Source organism: Cavia porcellus, unplaced genomic scaffold (assembly GCF_034190915.1).
Source record: "Cavia porcellus strain 051 isolate PalLab524CR breed Dunkin Hartley unplaced genomic scaffold, mCavPor4.1 scaffold_16, whole genome shotgun sequence".
In the NCBI taxonomy this organism is placed as follows: domain Eukaryota; kingdom Metazoa; phylum Chordata; class Mammalia; order Rodentia; family Caviidae; genus Cavia; species Cavia porcellus.
The window spans coordinates 69,621,459-69,639,340 of NW_026947499.1; the positions used below are offsets into that span (position 1 = coordinate 69,621,459).

The 17,882-nt window shown below is 35.5% G+C and overlaps 1 long non-coding RNA gene across 1 annotated transcript in view; it reads left to right on the forward strand.

Annotated features, from left to right (window-relative positions):
• LOC134470813 (uncharacterized) overlaps window positions 1–14,247 on the forward strand; it is a 48,555-nt gene extending 34,308 nt beyond the window's left edge. The window contains exons 3-5 of the long non-coding RNA XR_010039975.1: window positions 5,249–5,305; window positions 9,240–9,287; window positions 12,427–14,247. This is a non-coding gene — a long non-coding RNA (uncharacterized LOC134470813). The remainder of the gene's footprint in view (window positions 1–5,248; window positions 5,306–9,239; window positions 9,288–12,426) is intronic.
• Window positions 14,248–17,882: the final 3,635 nt, after the last annotated feature.

Consider the following 17,882-nt stretch of genomic DNA (forward strand, 5'->3'; position numbering starts at 1 on the left):
TTTATTTCTGATTAATTTCACTTAAAAGCATGGTATCAAGGTGCATTCATTTTCCTAGAAATGTCTCAAGTTTATCCTTTTTTGTGGTTGAGTAGTACTCTTTTTTTAAAAACATCTTTCTTTATACAGTCTTCAGTTGATGAACATTTAGGTGGTTTCCAAGATTTAGCTGTTACATATTGTGCTGTTATTGACATGAGTGTGCATATATTGCTGTGGTATGTTTTTAGTTCTTCTGGGGAGATACGATGAAGGGGAGTAGCTAGGTCAAATGGAACTTCTAGCCCTAGTTTTTTGAAGAATCTCCAACAGTGGAGAAGAGTTTCCTTTTCCTCACACCTGTGTAACAAGTGACTAAATTCTTTCCCACTCTATGGGTTGTTTTTTCTCTGTTTGTAATTTTTTTGCGGTATAAAAACTTTTTAATAAAATAAGATCACAGTTGTTCTGTCTTCCTAGTATTTCACATGCAATTGGAATTTTGTTCATGAAATCTTTGCTTGTATCTATGAGTTTAAGAATTTTACCTATTTTCTCTTATAGCAGGTTTAATAGTACTCTTTACCTTTTAGATATTTGATCCATATCAATGTTGGTTTAATACATGGTGTGACTCCTGGGTCTAGTTTTAGTCTTTGACATGTAGGAAGTGAGCAGCACCACTTATTAATTAGGCTATCTTCCTTGCAGTGAATGTGTCTGGGCCTTTGCCAAAGATAAGAGGAGTGAGTGTGCCTGGCATTGTTTCTGCATCTACTAATTTCCGCTAATATCAGGCTTGGTTGTGGTTTTTGTTTGTTTGTTTGTTTGTTTTGGCCAGCACTATGATGTTTTTTTGTTACAGCAGATCTGTAGTATAATTTCTAGTCAAGGATTGTGATGCCTCTTACCTTGGCTTTATAGCCTAGGATTTCTTTTGCTATTGTAGGTCTCTCCTGGTTCCAAATGAATTTTAGGAAAGTTTTCTCTAGTTTTGTGAAGTTGCTTGTCAGATTGTACAACACAGTTTTAAGAATTTTTTGAGTATGGCCATTTTCTATATGGTTGTACTTCCTACCCAACAACAAGGAATATCTTTCCAGTTTCTAATGTCTTTTTTGATCCCTCTTTTTAGAGTACTTTACTTATCAGTGTATACATCTTTTACTTCATTTGTTGGACAGATTCCTAAATGTTTCTTTTTAATGATGCTATTGTGAAAGATGTTCTTTTTATAAATTCTCTCTCAGGTTGCTTGTGTTTGGTATACTTGAATGATATTTTTTTGAGTCATAATATTGCAGCCAGCGAAGCAACTGATGCTGCTGACTAAACTCAAAGTCTTTTGGCGAATTTTGTTGGTTGGATTGAGGCATTTCAAGGAATGAAGAAAACAGCAGCCAACCTCAACTGATAGAATCCACAAAACTCTATTTCAAAATCAGTGGAGAAATAATGTCTCCATGACAAAAACAACAGAAGAAATTCATGACCATTAAAAAAGCTCTCCAAAATGCTCTGGAGGATATTTTGTAAGTAAATAAGGAAGACCACAATATCAACAACACCAATAGATAGAAAGCACCAGGCAGAACAAGCAATTGAACAAAGGAGAAAAAAAACAGGTGAAAACAATAGGAAAATAGTATAAGAAGTATAAGTCAATATTTATCAACTATAACCATCAATGAAAATGGACTTAATTCGCTAATCAAAAGAAACTAACTGGCAGCATGGATTAAGAAGCAAGACTGAAAATTAAGCTGCATACAAGAAATATATTTAACCCAAAAGGAATTCATAGATAGAAAGTCAAACTATGCCAATATAATACTTCATGCCACAGGAACACAGGAAAAAAATGCAAAGGTAACTATCCTACTTACAGGTAATATGAACTTCAAACCAGGACTGATCAAAAAAGACAAAGAAGGGTACTATATACTTGTTAAGAGAAAACTATCAGAATAAGGGGTAATAATCATAAATATGCAGCAAATACTGGTGAACCCAACCAAATAAAGCAAATGCTAATAAACATGCAAAATCAAGTAAGTACTAACACGATTGTAATGGAGGAACTTAATATCCTGCTATAATTATGAAAGTATAAAGGTTTATTCAATATACTGACAGTACTGATTTTATATATGTATTCAATAATGGGATAACTGGTCACATTTATTTTGTTTTTTTAACTTTGAAAGAGAATTCTTGTTGTTTTATATAATGGTTTTAATATTTTATTTTTCCACATAGTGTCCAAGACTACTCCTTTGTTCACATCCTCAACAGCACTTTTTATTTTAGTCTTTGTGGTATTATTCATTTTTATTGGATCAGCATGATATCTTAGTATGGTATCTTTTGCATTTCCTAAATGACTAGGGATATTGAACATTTTAAATACCTATTAGTCATATGCATGCTTTCTTTTGAGAAATGTATCTCTAGCTTTAAATCTACTTTTACTGAGTAATTGCATCCCTTAATATCAAGTTATTTCAGTTCATCATATTGTATATTTTGGATGTTTATCCTTTGCTACATGTTGTGTTAAAATAACATATTTTCAATTACATTGGTTATTCCTTTACTCTGTTAATCACTTTTTTTTTTTTACTGAGCATTTTTTTTACTGAGTATTTTAGTTTTGGTATAACACCATTTATCTATTATTGCCTTTTTTATGACTTTGGCGGTCAAATCCTTACACATTTTAATATCCTGAGTAGTTTATCTTCTTTTCTTCTAATAGTTTCATAATACTGGCTCTTAAGCTGATGTTTAAAAATTTTCTATAAAGTCAGATATAGGAATTTCATTCTTCTACTTGCAAATATCTAGTTTATCCAACACAAATTACTCCAATTTTCTTTCCAAAGTAAGTATTCTTTAGCAGGTTATTCTTTGGATGTTGAATGTCTCCCAAATCTGTGTGCATTGAAGCATTGGTCTTTTTGCTGTTGGCAATAGTGCAAGGTCAGAGAAACTTTAGGCAGAGAGCCCTAGTTGGTGAACAAAATCATTTGAGGCATGCTCTTGAAGGACATCTTACATATTTTGTACCTGGCTCATCCTCATTATCATGAAACATTTTTACAGCCATGGAGTGATTCCATTTGATCATGTTAAATAATCTTTCTGAATTGCTGTTTTGTTCAATTTGCTAGTAATGAAATTTTTGCATATTTGTTAATTAAGCATGTTGGTCTGTAGACTTTTTTCTTGTAGTGATACATTTTTGATTTGGATATCGTTTTTGTATGAATATGGAAGAAAATGCAGATTTTAAATTTCTAACATAATTTAAGCAATACTGGCAGTTCTTCCTTGCATATTTTATCCAATCTAGTGCTAAAGCTATCTAGTCCTTTACAATATAGAGTTTTCATTGTTGACCTCAATATTCACTGCCAATATGCCTCAGTTTTATGTTCATTGATGATTCAAATCTGATAAGGTTTGTTAATCCAGGAATTTGTGTTTTCATCTACATTATCAAATTCTCAGGTGTACAGTTCGTGATAATCTCTATGATCCTTTGTATTTGTGGTGTTAGTTGTAATTTCTCCTTTTTATTCTTTGGTTTTATTGGAGTTGTCTTTCTCAATTCCTTAGCCTATGATTCAGTTAACTTATACTTTTCTCCTATCTTTTGTAGTTTTTTAGTCTATATTTCATTTATGTCTATTGGGATATTTTTTATTTCCTCTTACTAGTTTTGAATTTGGTGTGTCTTTGTTTCTCTAGTATCTTGAGGTACACTGATAGATTTTTTTATATATGCTTTTTGCATACAGGAATTTCTTAACATAAGCTTATCTTTTATTGTTACTACACATTACTAGGTTTCAGTATGCTATTTTTATTTTCATTTGCTTCAAACAGCCTATACATTTTTTTCCTGATTTTTTTTTACTAGATTCATTCTTCTTTTTGTCCAGAAGTAAGCTGCTCAAGTTTTAGGAACCTGTGCAGATTTCAAAGTTGTTTATTTTATTTTTTTTTGTTAGCTAGTATTTTCACATTTGTATTTCTGTAATTTCACTTTTTGTAGATGTGGACTCCTGTTGTACACTCTATCATATGATCCACCTGAGAATTTTCTATATGTGGTAGAAATAAATACATATTCTGTAGTTGCTCTACAGAATGTTGTATAGTTACCTTTATGATCATTTTGTCAAATAGAGGCATTTAAATTTAATGTTTCTATTATGACTTTCTGTGAAATTTACTTTCCATTAATATATTGGGAGCTATCTCTCCTATTAGATCTACTGAAGTTTGCTCCATGTGTTTGACTGTTTTTTTGATGCAAGTTTGTTTAGAATCATGCTTCTTCATCTTGAGTTGACCCCTGTATGGTTATAGTTGACCTTCATTGTCTCTTCTGCCTGCTTCTCCTTTAGTCTAGTCTGACATCAGTGTGGCTACTCCTGCTTTGTCTGAACTTTCCCTCTGTGTTTAGAATTATAATTAGCTCCATGTAATCAGCATACACCTGAATTTTGGTTTTTCTTTAAATCCACTCTATTGTTTAATATGTTAAAATTAGAAGATCAATGAATTCACATTTAAGAAAATTAGTGATAAACGTAAGTTCATTATGACAGCTGTTTTGTTACATATTGTCCTGTGTTTTTGAGGTCCTTTCTTTTCCCTTTTATTTACTCCCCTCTGGTTTTTTACTCTTTCTAGTGTGTTTTGATTTTTTACATATTCTTTTTGATTTACATGTTATACAGTTTTCCTTTTGGTTATCATAAGGTTACAGAAAAAATATCTTTTAATTATAATGAACTATTTTAAAATGGAAGCATCTAAATATTAATCATAAAGGTAGGAAAAGGAACCAAAAAGAAACAGTAAAAAATATACTATTAATAAAAAGTAATCAACCCTCTGTAACTACACATATTTTTAAATAATAGATTTTCTGTGTCTTTTCATTATGCCTTTCATAATATGTTGTCAGTATTATAGTTTAAAGTGGTTTAGTTCTTCATTTTACTGATAAAAGTAATTTATGAAGCATATTTACAATGATAAAACATTCTGCATCTGTTAATATGCTTTGCCTTACCAGTGAATTTTATACTTTTCAAAATTTCCTTCTTAGGCATTAGCGTTTCCTTTCGTTTTCATGAATTTTCTTTATGAATTTTATTTAGCATTTTTGAATTTTTATGAATTTTCTTTAGCATTTTTGAAGAGCAGGTCTGGTGGTGATAAATTCTCTCAACTTATGTTTTTTTCTGAACAGCTAAATATTCCCTTCATATCTCAAGTTTTGTTTCATTGGGTGCAGAATTCTCAGCTGGTAAGTTTTGCATATTTGTTTATTTAATTAGTTGCTTTCTTCAATACTAAATATATCATCATGAATTCTTTGTGATCTGTATGATTTCTCTGGAGAAATTTGCTGTTATATGAATTAGAATATTCTCTCTTTTTTTTTGTCTTTTTCCTTTTTTTATTCGGTACCGGGGATCGAACTCATGACTGCCTGCTTGTAAGGCAGGTGCTTATGCTGCTGAGCTAAATCCCCAGCCCCCTAGAATATTCTTAGTCTTGGTTCTTTCTTTCTTTTATTGTTTTGAGAATGCACTCTTCACTTTTAATGTCTGACAAGTCGATTGTAAGATGTCTCGGAGATTACAGATTGGGTACAATTTGACTGCTGACCTTTGAACCTCCTGTAAGTGAATATTTGTAACCATCTATAATTTTGGGATATTATCTGTTATCACTACTTTGAATGAACTTTATATCACTCTCACATTCTAAATATTTCCTGATTCATGCAACCTAAATATTTCATCTTCCAAAGCCGTTCTTGCATTTTGTGGAAACTTAAATTTTCTTATAATACATTTTTGAATTCTCCATCAGAGATTTTCCCTATATTATTCACCCTCTGATCTGTTTTTAGCATGTTATTTTGACTTTTATTTTAGGATCATTGTTCACTGACAATTCTGAATATTTATTTGCCTGTGACGCTGCCTACATAGTGAAGAAGTGTAGTATCCAGTCTTGGTAATCTGCCCTTATTTGTATCTGTCCATCCATTACTTTCAGATGATTTGTCTACTTTCTTTGAATCTGTGATCACTGTTGTTACTTCATTCAGCACAAAAGTTTGCCTCAAACCTAGGTTTATTACATATTTGTGGTTAGTATGCTATTCATAATGACTGGTGTAGTGCTGCAAACCACGTTTAAGTCCTCCACTTGGGGCTAGGTTAGACCCAAACAGCTATCCACAGTTCCTGGAGTTTACTTAAAAACTAGAGGATTCTAACTCTTTCCAGTGCTGGATAGGCCAGCAGTGACTTGGTACTTACCTACCTTTCCGACCCCCACATAAACACACCATCTTTTACTCTCTGGAGTTGAGGAATGTCTTGCTATATTCCCATTGCTTAGACACTATAACTGACACAGTGTAAGGGGAGATCCATTTTGACTCAAGTTTCAGTCACAGTCACCTGGCCCGAAGGCTGGCGCTGCACAGGAGAATAGCAGAAGGGAGCTGCTCATGGAATGGTGACAAGGAAGCAAGAAGCGCAGAGGCAGGAAAACAGAACATTTCTCCTAAGTCATGTCCCCAGTGTGCAACTGTGTTGGATCAAACCCTTCCACCCCGCAAAACAGCAAGTCAGCTGTAAGTTCCCACAGGCTAATCACCTCCAGGAAGACCTCACACCTACCCTTGAGGTTCTAGGGTGACATCAGATAAATAAATGTCATAAGAGAGGAATACTGGTTGAGCAGTCCCAATTTCCCCGCTACCTCAATGCTGAGTTCCACTGAGTCTACAGCCCATGAGTAACTGGGTAGCAAAGAGAAAAATCCCAGCCTATCTGCCGTAGGTTGTCTGCTCCTCAACTAGATTTGTGGCTGAAGACCGTTGCAATCAGCCACTGGTGATGCTGCCTGGAACAGAGTTCCTATTGACTGGGGGCGTAAGTCTCCACATGGCCAAGGGAATGAATCTGGAGACTGTTCCCCAACACTGGCCTTATTTCTCTAGTTCTTGATAGGGTAGCTTTGGCATGAATATCTGAAGAAACAAATGTCTCTATGTGGAGACAACACCTGCAGAGTTACTCAGGCACTGTCTTACTCCTTCCATTGGCCAGCTCTCTGGAGAAATAATCTGTAAGATGGTACAGAATTCTCCAGGGTACACTAAATTTTCACTAGCTGATCGGGTATTATAGCCAAGGTTATTCTTCCAGAATCTGTTGGTATCTTCATGATTCCTTTCTCCCTAAACGCATTATCTTATCTTAGATTTCAGCCTCATTACTTGCTCTGTGAAGGCAGCTCTGTGAAGACATGCATTTGAAAAATACACGTATATTTGAAACCATTCAAGCTCCTTTTTTGTTGCAATGGCAGGGGCGATGCTACATATTTCTACCTGTATTGTGGTATAGGTTAATTTTATCACTGATCATTTGGAATACTAATGGTTTGGTTGTTCTCTTAGGTTATGCACAAGCATTGATATTGCTCTCTGATTCAAGGCAAAGAGTTAAGCTGATCAAAATCCTGCCTGCACATAATTTAGTAAAGGAAACTGAAGATTTTTTTGTTGGGAAATAAAATAATATTCTTTAAAAAACCTACCAAAAAGTTATTGAAAAGTTTATATTTTAACAGTTTTATATTTGAGACATGTTGTACTATAAAAAATATTAAAACAGAGAGACTGAAAAATATAACAAAATATGGAAAGCGAAATCTCATGAACAAAGAAAAGGAAGAAGGAAGCATGTCTGGCTGGAACTCTTATTGCATTTCTATCTTAAATTGGATTTTGAAGCTCCTGGCAAGCAAGATAGATCTACAGTTATTATCCATCCAGCGTGGTTCTGCTTTGATGCTGCTTCTGTGTTGTCGTGGGCATCTCACATCTCTAGAACTTTTGTATATATTAAAACTATATTAATGTTCATGTACTCTGAAGAAAGCATAGATAAACTACTGGGTCTTATTATTTGCAGAGAAATTATTCCCTATTTGTATGTAAGGGAAGATCAGTTTAATAAAGATGATAGAATGTTTAATGTAAGATACAAAGACTCTTAGGAAAGTATGTCACTCATGAAAGATCTTTGAAAACGTATTTTCTTTATTAAACTAGTATGAACAAATTTTTTGACAAGTGTTTGCTTCTAAGAGAGCATTCAGAGTGAAAGTTTGCTTTCATTAAAATGCATCATAAAAAACCTCTATATATTTTATAAATATGTATACATATATGTACACTTCACATAAATACATATTGATTTACAATTAAAATTAAAATTAGATAATATTTCAACTATTTCACAACTCATAAACTATTGCATATCTTGACATTCTGTTCTGAGTAAAGAGAACATACTTTAAACATGAAAGAATTCACACAGTACGTAAGGTTCGTATATAGCTATTTCATAGTTCCTTATTTCAAATACATTTTAAAGCTGAAGAAGTCCACATAAATATTATTCTTCAAAATTAACCCTTAATTTTATAAATGAAGTATAGAAAATTAAAGAAGGCACTTCAGAAAATATAGCCATTTGAGTCCAATTTCATTTTTGGTTGAGAGCAGAGAAGAGGTTTTGATACAATACAAAAAGAAATACAATAAAGACAAAATTTGGACAGTGCAATGTAATGCAAACTGTACCTTTAAGAACTTAAATATAACTATTTAAGTGATCGTTCTCAGTTAATTTATTTAACGAATACAAAAAATTAATTCATTTTACAATTACTGGTATCTAGAAATTTAGAAAAGTATATGAAGTTGTATTACTTTGTCAAGATATATATTGTCTTGCTAACTGGTGGGTGGACTTCTGGTTATGGCATTATTTTATTAATATGTCAGAATATGAGTAGACAAAAAATGTTCTTCATTTATTTTACAAAATATAATTTTCCATTATAGAAAGTAAGTTTAGTGTTTGCAATCAGTAGTCATTATTTCTTTAAAGTCAACTGAGAATTCGGCAATATATGATTCCTATACTGTTAGCAATATGTTTTGAAGCTTTCAGAACATACCTTAAACAAAAACTCAAGCTATAGAAGAAATTTAAATAATAGCAAACAATAATAATAATACTAATAATATAATTCCATTTTCTGGATGATTTGAGTTTCTTTTAGCATCTTTCATGTTCAACAATTGTTTAAATTAATCCAGTATATTATTTTTTATGACTACCTTCTCTTTTTTTATTTTATAGAGATTAAGACAAAAGAGGACAGAACAAAGCTGATTGGAACTGAACAATGTAAGCTACACAGTACCTCACCACAAGACAACCGGATATTAACAGTAGCTACCATAATATCTCTTTCTTTGAAATAGTTGATCATACCTTCACATGTAATAGTATCAAACATAACAAAATAGTATAAAATCACTCAAGAGAATGAAAGCATTACAGGGTGTTCAGAACCAAAAAAACAAAAATTAACAATGGCTACTATATTATCTCTACTATATTATATCTTTATTGCTCATAAACATTTTGTTTATACTATCTCACATATTAAAATCCAATAAGATACAACATGATAGAACCAATGGAAACAGAAGAAAAATGCATGGTAGGACTTGAAAGCAAGATGATATTAAATCGGCAATGGCTGTCATAATGTCTTGTTTTCTTCAAAATAGCTGTTCATACCATCAAATGTAATAAAATCAAACCAAACAGAATAAAGCTATTCCAACTAATGAATGAAAACATTATAAGCCTTCAAAGCAATGTAATGGGGAATCATGATTGCCATAAAATCTTATGTACTCTTACCATTTCTTACACTAAGGAGACTAAATGGTATTAATACATGTGAGTTTGATTTATTGTGCTTATGAGTATGGTCTCAAGTTGCATCTATTTATTTATAAATATCTCAGTGTGATCATTCTTTATAACTGACTAGTACTCCGTTGTATAAAAACAACATATTTTTTTATCCATGCATCATTTGATGGGAACTTAGGTTGTTTCCAAGATCTGGCTATTTCAAATTGTGCTGCTATTAACGTGGGTGCACATAATATCACTGTGGTATGATGTTTTTAGTTCTTCTGGGAATATGCCTGAAGTGGAATAGCTGGGTCAAATGGGACTTGCAATCCCAAATTTTGGGTAATCTCCAGACTGACCTCCTCAGTGGTTGCACCAGTCAACACTCCCAACATTGAAGGAGAGTTCCTTTTTTCTCCACAGCCTCTCCACCATTTGTTGTTGGTAGTTTTCTTGATCCTGGCCATTCTTTCTGGAGTGAGATAGAATCCCAATGTGGTTTTAATTTGCATTTCTCTAATGACACATGATGATGAACATTGTTTCATGTATTTACTTGCCATTTGTATTTATTCGTCCGAGAACTGTGTAAACTCTACATTTATCTCAGATGCCCATTTTTGGATTGGGCCTTTGAATTTGGGGGGTCTGATTTTTTAAAACTTATTTATATGTTTTAGTCAGTAGTACTTAATTTGAGGGATAGTTCACTATGATCTTTACCCAGTTTGTAGGTTTTCCTTTCACTATGCTGGAGATTACATTTGACATGCTGAAACTTTTAAATAAGACGTGATCCCAGCTATTGATTTTGGGAAGTATTTCCCATGCAGTTTGATTCATGTTCATGAACCCTCTACCAACCCCAATATCTTCAAGATTTTTAACTAATTTGTCTTTCAACAGATTTAGTGTTTCTATTAATATTCAGATCTTTGATACATTTAGATTTTAGTTTAGTACATGTTGATAGGCATGGGTCTAGTTTTAGTTTTCAGCATATGGGGAGCTAGTTTTTCCAACACCATTTATTAAAGAGACTGTCATTCTTCCAGTGAACATATTCGGACACCTTATCAAAGATAAGATGGTAGTGTGTTTGTTGTTGTGATTGTATCTTCTAGTCTATTCCATTGATCTTCAGATCTGTTTTTATTCCACTACCAAGTTGATTTTATTAAAGTATCTTTCTAGTGTAATTTCAAGTCAGGGATTGTGATACCTCCTGCTTTGCCTTTGATGCTTAGAACTGCCTTTGCTATTTTAGATCTCTTCTGATTTCAGACAAATTTTAGGAATGATTTCTCTAGATCTATGTGATATGTCAATGGAATTTTCATTGGGATTGTATTGAATCTGTATAACAGTTTTGGGAGAATGGACATTTTCACAATATTTTTTCTTCCTATACATGAACAAGGGATGTCTTTGCATTTTCTGAGATCCTCTTCAATTTCTTTTTCAGGGTATTATAAATTTCCCTGTATACATCTTTTATTTCTATTGTGAGATTAATTCCTAAGTATTTCATTTTTTTGGATGCTAGTAAGAAGGGTGTGGCTTCTCTTATTTCTCTCTCAGTGATTTTTTTGTTAGTGTATAGTAATGCTATTGATTTTGGAGTATTGACTTTGTATCCAGCTACATTGCTGAATTTATTTATTAAACCTTAGAGTCTTGCAAATGAGTTTTGGAGTCTTCTATGTAGAGTATCATGTTGTCTGCAAATAATGATAATTTAACTTTCTCTTTTTGTATCTTCTTTTATTTCTCTCTCTTGTCTAATTGCTCTAGCTAGTATTTCAAGTACTATGTTGAATAGGAGCAGTGATAAGGGACATCCTTGTCTTGTACCTAATTTTAAGGTAAATACCTTCAGTTTTTGGCCATATAATATGATGCTGGCTGTTGGTTTGTTGTAAATGGCCTTTATCATATTGAGGTAAAGAGTATCTATTCCAATTTTCTGTAAGGTTCTTATCATGAATGAGCATTGGACCTTATCAAAAGCTTTTTATGCATCTATTCAAATGATCATGTGATGCTTGTTTTTGGCTATATTGAGATGGTGGATTATATTTATTGATTTATGTATGTTGGTCCATTCCTGCATGCCTGGGATGAGTCCCATTTGGTCGTGGTGTATAATCGTCTTGATAATTTCCTGCATCCTGTTTGCCAATATTTTATTGAGAAGTTTTGCATCTATGTTCATTAGGGAGACTGGCCTGTAGTTCTCTTTTTTATTTGCATCTTTCTTGGATTTTGGTACTAGAGTAATATTTGCTTCTAGGAATGACTTAGGAAGGATTGCTTCCTGTAGGGAGCCACGTGACAGCCCCATTGCTGCCTCCCTGCCTCTCTCTCTCCTATGGACACAATGCATCTGCCTAAATTAACCATAATCCTCTCCTGCTTACATCACATACCCGGATGTGACGATGACCCTGTTGTATTCATCCCCGTAGCCTCTTCCTGTCCCACCAGCCCGCCCTTGGCCTATAAAAGATGTGATCACTTCTGGAATAAACAGGGCTTGATCAGATTCTCTCAACTTGCCTCAGTCTCTCTCTGTCTCCCCCATGTGTTTATTTAATCCCCGTTCCCTCTCCAGGTACACCCCATGGATTGATCCGCAGGGTGGATCAAGTGGCGCCCAGCGTGGGGGCTCCTGGCATGAAGGAGTCAACGAGGGAGCCATTGGAGAAAGCCAGCTGAAAGTGAAAGCAAATTGAACCAAAGACTGCGGCGAGAAGTAAAAACAAACTAAATCAAGGACTAAGGCCAAAAGCAAATGCACACCTGACGTGACACCCGAGTCACGGTTAGTTAACTGAGACCCCATTCCCTTTCCTGGACATGGGTCAAGCATTGAGTGAACACAAATTGTTCGTGGGAGGCCTTATAAAGGCATTAAAGACAGGAGGGGTAAGGGTTAGAACAAAAGAATTATTGCAGTATTTTCAATTTATTCATAAGGTTTGCCCTTGATTCCCCCTAGAGGGTTCTATAGATACCAAGAGGTGGAAAAGAGTAAGGGATGCTTTAAAAGATTATTACAGGGTTTTCAGTCTGGAAAAGGTTCTGGTGACCACCTTTGCATACTGGAATTTAATCTCTCAGCTGCTTGCCCAGAGGCATGCAGATCCTCAGATTGAGGAGACGGTCGCACAAGGCCCTCTGAGCTACACAGCCTTATAGTGCTCCTAAGATGGTGCCTGCCTCCAGCAGGCCTTGTTGCGCTCTTAAAATGGCACTTGCCTCACTTCCGCCACATCAGCATGGGTCCCTCCCCAATATTGCGTTTCCAGTGACAGAAAAAAATGTACCTCCCCAAGATGGCGCTGCACAGCTGCAAGATGGTGCAGGCGCCACACCGCTAGCTCCACAAGTCATTAGGACTCATACGCCATTCACAGTGGCAGCTTTAAAACAGCAGTCGCCCAATATAGCCCTACAGCTGCTTTCATTCTTGCTGTTTTAAATTCATTGGCTCACACCTACAGATTGACAAAGATTGGCCCGAGTGACTTTATCGGGTGGGGATAATCTTTTGTAAAAATCAGAATATACAAAAAATTGCAAAGAGATCACCAGGCACAATACACAAGCTGGCAATGGGTGGGACCTTAATATGTTAATAGTGGAGGATGCCTATGCCAACAGAGAGGCCAAAAGCAATTTAAGGGCAATATGAGTTCCTCAGGAACATTAAGCAGGGGCTAGAGATTTAGCTCAGTGACTAAGCAAAGCACAGTTGTGAGTTCAGTCTCCAGGGCTGGAGATTTAACTCAGTGGCACAGTTGCCTGCCCGACAAAAGGCTGTGAGTTCAATCCCTGGTACCATTGACATTGAAACTGCTTGTCATCAAGGCCTTGCTATGGCTGCTGGCTTGCAAGGGTTTACAGTTAGACAGTTCTTATCTCAAAAGCATAAACAAATCTGTTTTACCTGTAGAGAGACTGGTCATTTTACAAAAAGACTCCAGAGATAGAGATTCCAATGTCAATTACTTTGACCCATTTAACTGATTGGAGTGATATTGGTCTAGTCTCTTAAGTTTAATTTCAGCATATGTAAGGATGGGGACAGCGCTGAAAGGAGAATGAGAGACACTATGGTAGTTATTGTTGTCTTCCCCAATCTCAGATCTTGAAAACCTGAGGAGCCTTCATCATCCTGTAATATTTGATTACTTCTATAATATGCAGTGTGTATTTAATGTGCGTAAAGATGGGCACAACTATTTGGAGGAAAGTAGAGACAATTAGATGAACAATGAAGATCTCCAGTGGACTTGCTTTGAAATCTGTATTTCTTTAAATCTTTTTGTTAAAATGGTTTTGTTCTGTTTTGATATGTTTGATCTTGCCCTCTTGGAGATGGAAGGCAAGTGTGTGGGACTAATAAACATGTTATTGGGTTTTTGTTGGATCATTGGGCGGAGCTGTTGGCAGTGTCACTGTTTGAATGTCACTTTACATACTTTGGTTTTGTAGCCTGCACAGCTATTTCTAGGATGACAATGTGTAACTTATTATCTGTTGATTTCTTACCATTTATTTTTCTGTAATTCTATATTAAGATCATTAGAAAACAAGCCAGACAGATAATAAAAAAATGCCTTTCTTGTGTCATGCACCTCCCAATTCCACACTTTGGGGTTAATCCTAGAGGATTTATCCCCAGTGCATTATGGCAAATGGATGTCACCCACATTCCTGAGTTTGGCAATCTTAAATATGTTCATGGAACTATAAATATCTTTAGTGGTTTCTTTATATACCTCTTACCAGGCTATGCTAGTTCTGCCTTTGCTAGTTTCTGTCAACATCTTAATATTGATCATATAAAAGGCATACCTTATAACCCTCAAAGTCAAGGCATAGTTAAAAGGGAACATCTCTCCCTAAAACTCACTTTTGATAAAATAAAAAAGGGGGAATGGTACTTCACAAGGCAGACACCTAAAAATATTCTATCTCATGCCTTATTTATCCTTAATTTTTAAATGTGGATGTTTCTGGACAGTCAGCAGCCATGTGTTTTTGGCATTCTGAAACAAAAAAGCAATTTGCTTCTGTACTATGGAGAGACCCCCTGACTAATTCATGGCTTGGCCCTGACCCGTTCTCATATGGGGATGTGGTTCAGTTTGTGTTTACTCTCAACAAGACAGAGAGGCTAGATGGCTACCTGAGCACCTTGTAAAATAAAAAATAAATAAATAAATAAATAAATAAATAAATAAATAAATAAACAAAAAAACAGTTCTTCAAAGACCCCATGCGGCGCCCAGGAAAAATGTCATTTCCTGAGGCACAACCCCCTGTGTTCTCTTACAGGTGACACAACTCCTCGGAGCCCTTTGCTGCCTACTCAGCCTTCTCCTTGAGCCGTACCACACCCATGGTGGATTTAGACCCCTGCCAAACAGACTACAACTGCTGACAGCCATGCATACAACCCCCTGTGACTGTGGAGGAGGCTCTTCTCAGTCTGGAGCAACATAAACCAGCCAAATAGACTGTGTCCGGTGTTATGCGAGGCAAGCTCTAAGAAATAGAAGAATGACTTCAACAGGAACAACAACAAATGGCTGCCAACCCCTTTTCCTCAATGTGTGTGTGTGGGGGTCTTTTCCCTTACCTAGCGCCTTTTGGGTCTCCTAGCTGCCCTATTGCTTCTGCTTTCTGTAGGGGATTTTTCAGAGGATTATGACGCTCATTAATAACTGGATAGATGCGTTTATGGCAAAGCCCATTCAGGTACACTATCATCAGCTGGAGATGGCAGGTCAACAGACCTCCCGGGAAGGAATTCCCATGAATGGCCCATATGACAATGCGGCCTAACCGCTCTGGGGCAATGGACAGGCAGTCAGAGACGGGCAACTAGGACATGCATGTTAACTCCATTGGCCGCCTAAGACAGGCACAGGACCAACTGCTGTCCTGCAAGCCCATGACGGGTAAGACCTGGTTGGGTTCATGTAATGAGGTCCTTGACTTAAGACAGATGCTGTCCGGCAGGGCCTACCATACTCCTGATTAAATAATATAGAAAGGGAAGAGATGTAGGGAGCCATGCGACAGCCCCATTGCTGTCTCCCTGCCTCTCTCTCTCTCCTATGAACACAATGCTTCTGCCTACATTAACCATAATCCTCTCCTGCTTACGTCACATACCTGGACGTGATGATGACCCTGTTGTATTCATCCCTGCAGCCTCTTATGGTCCCACCAGCCCGCCCTTGACCTATAAAAGATGTGATCACTTCTGGAATAAACGGGGCTTGATTGGATTCTCTCGACTTGCCTCAGTCTCTCTCTCTGTCTCCCCCATGTGTTTATTTAATCCCCATTCCCCCTCCAGGTACACCCCATGGATTGATCCATGGGCAGGATCAGCTTCCCTTTCAATTTCATTGAAAAGTTTAAGGGGTGTCGGTATTATATCTTCTTTGTACTTCTTTTAGAATTTTGCAGTGAACCCGTCTAGGCCTGGGTTCTTTGTTGGTAACCACTTAATTACCTTTTCAATTTCATTAATAGAAATTGGGTTTTCCAGCAGTTTTACACCTTCTTGTCCCAGTTAGGATAATTCATATGTTGCTAAGAATCTCTCCATTTCTTCTGTGTTATCAAACCTATGAGAGTAGGGTTTTTTGAAATAGGTGTTAATGATGTTCTGTATTTCCAGAGTGTATAGTGATTTCAACTTTTTTATTACTTACTGCATGAATTTGAGATTTTCTTTCCTTTTAATAAGGTTGGCTAGGGTCTTATCAATTTTATTTATCTTTCAAAGAAACAATTCTTTGATTCACTGATTCTTTGATTGTTTTCTTAGTCTCTATTGCATTAATTTATCCTCTGGTTTTTATAATTTCCTCCTTTCTTTTGGCTTTGGGCTTGACTTGCTCTTCTTTTTTGAGATGTTTGAGGTGTAGTATCAGTTTATTTATTTGTTTTTGTTCTGTTTTCCTGATTAGGGATCTTAGTGCAATAAATTTTCCTCTGAGGTCCACTTTCATTGCATCCCACAGAATCTGGTAAGTTGTGCCTGTATTTTCATTTGCTTGCATGTATTGTTTAATTTCTTCTTTAATTTTGTCTGTGGTCCACTGATTGCTTGAGTGTTTTATTCAATTTCCATGTGTTGGAGGTTTTTGCACTTTCTTTCATCATTAATTTCTATTTTATGGTGCTGTGAATGATAACATGTATGAGATAATTTCAACTCTTTTGGATTTACTTAAATATGTTCTGTGGGCTAGTACCTGGTCTATTTTAGAGAATGTCCCATGTACTGCTGAGAAGAATGTATATTCTGATATTGTTGGATGGAACACTCTGTATATGTCTATCAAGTCCATTTGTTCACAGGTATAACACATTTCTGTTATTTCTTGCTGATTTTCTGTCTGGTTGATCTGTCTCTTGGTGTCAATGGTGTGTGAAGTTCTCCTGTTATGGTTGTGTTATTTCTTACTTGATTTTTCATTTCTTTTAATACTTGCTTTGTATAGCTGGGTGCTCTGGAATTTGGTGCATATATATTTAAGATTGTTATTTCTTCCTCTTGAAGTTTTCCCTAAACAGCATGTAGTGACCTTCTTTATGTCTTTGAATCATTCTTGATTTGAAATTCACATTGTCTGCAAACAGAATAGCTACCCCTGCTTTTTTGGGTGGTCCTGTTGCATGAAGAATTTTTTTGCATCCTTTGCCTTTCAGTCTATGAGTTTCTTTTTGGATTTCAGTCTATGACTTTCCTTTTGCATATGGTTGGATATTGTATCTTGATCCATTCTGCAAGTCTGTTTATTTCAATTGGTGAATTGAGACCATTTACATTAATGGTTATAAGTATTATATATTGGTTGATTGTTGACATGTTATTTTTCTGCTGTTGCATCTTTACCTCTACATTCTGTTTAATTGTCTGCCTTGCTTAGTGATTTTTTTTCCCTATGTGTATCTATATTGTCTTTCAGTATTCTTTTCAGGGTTGGTTTGGTGATCATGAAGTTCTTCAGATGTTCTTTGTCATGGAATGTTGTTTGT